The sequence below is a fragment of the Arachis hypogaea genome, chromosome 17 (genome assembly GCF_003086295.3).
Source record: "Arachis hypogaea cultivar Tifrunner chromosome 17, arahy.Tifrunner.gnm2.J5K5, whole genome shotgun sequence".
Taxonomy (NCBI): Eukaryota; Viridiplantae; Streptophyta; class Magnoliopsida; order Fabales; family Fabaceae; genus Arachis; species Arachis hypogaea.
This window is the reverse complement of record NC_092052.1, coordinates 109,115,623-109,117,203: the sequence shown is the minus strand read 5'-3', so window position 1 is coordinate 109,117,203 and position 1,581 is coordinate 109,115,623. Positions and strand designations below refer to the sequence as shown.

Here is a 1,581-nt window from a genome sequence, read left to right as displayed (position 1 = left end):
AGGAAGGAGCTCCTTATTTTACAATGCAACCGTTTCAAGCGCATCATCCAGCGGTAGCTACGGATTTTGAAATAAAGACCGCACTGTTAAATTTTATGCCTAAGTTTCATGGCCTACCTGCTCAAGAGCCTATCAAGCACTTGAGAGATTTCCAAGCAGCCTGTTCTACTGTCAGGCGTGATGGCACTGATGAAAATTCAAATCTGCTGAAAGATTTTCCGTTCTCTCTTGAGGGAAAAGCTAGAGAGTGGTACTACACTCAAACCCTAGCAAATGTATCCAACTGGGATACACTCAGAAAGGAGTTTCTGGAGAAATTCTTTCCATCTGAAGTTACTGATAAACTGAGGAAGGATATCTCTACAATTGTTCAGGATGACAATGAGACTCTCTTTGAATACTGGGAGCGCTTCAATAATCTTCTGGAAGCATGCCCCCACCACATGATTGACAAGATCGTGCTACTCAGCTATATCACACAAGGTATGAGGCCCCAAGATAAGACCACATTGGAAAGTGCCAGTAATGGGTCTATGAAGAAGTACAAGACCACTGATGAAGCTTGGCAATTGATCAGTGATTTAGCTGAATCTACTCGGAACCACAGACAAAAGCAAGGCCGTTCAAAAGCCATTACAGAAGTATCTTCTGACAGAGAGACTGCTGCTCTAACTCAAAGCATCTGTGAGATGACCAACCTGCTGAAGCAAATGCAGTTAAATCAACAAGCTCAGCAAACTCAACCGCAGCAAAACCAACAACTAGTCCCACAAAGAATTTGCGGAATTTGTGCTGATTACAGCCATTACACTGATGAATGCCCGCAGCTCCAACAAGAAGACAACATGGTGGCATCCACTCACAACTTCTATGACCGCCCCAACCAAGGGTACAATCAAAGTGGAAATAATAACCATGGATGGCAGGACAATTCAAACCAGAATTGGAGGGACAACAATAACAGGGGAGGCAGAGATAATCAGGGAAATCAGAGGTGGAATAATAACAACAACAGGTAGCAAAATCAACCTTACCGAGCACTTCACCTGAGGCAAAACCAAGGACCACCGAACAATTAGCAGCAAACCTCTCAATTTACTCATTCTTCTGTATCTTCTAATGAAGATTTATTACAAGCTTTTGAGAAAAGACAACTGGCCATGGAAAGTACCATCGTGAACACTATTAACGCCAGTCTGAATGGTCTCACCTCTACTCTGTAAGCTTTTATGACACAGCTTGGTTCAACACAAAATTCCAGCAACCAACCTTCAAGCACCACTGGAATCCCCTCTCAACCGTTACCCAATCCAAAGGGAGGCATTAATGCCATCACCCTGAGGTCCAGAACCACACTGCAGGAGAGGAATCAGGAGGAACCAAGCTCACCAGAATACGCCTCAGCTGAAGAGGTGGTAGAAATCGAAGATGTTGAAGAGGAAGAGGATATACAGGATATAGCTGAAGAAGAGATAGCTCAACCACAGGAAGAAGCACCAAAAGGCACAGGCACCACGGAACCCACTGTTCCCATTCCATTTCCAAAACTTGCAAGGAAGCCCAGGAAGCAGCTGGAACCTG

The 1,581-nt window shown here is 44.4% G+C and overlaps 1 non-coding gene across 1 annotated transcript; it reads right to left on the bottom strand.

The window, feature by feature from the left end:
* Positions 1-341: 341 nt before the first annotated feature.
* On the bottom strand, positions 342-449 carry LOC112767977 (small nucleolar RNA R71). Its single transcript, XR_003185416.1, has one exon. It is a non-coding gene; the product is annotated as a small nucleolar RNA R71 (small nucleolar RNA).
* Between the last annotated feature and the right edge of the window lie 1,132 nt (positions 450-1,581).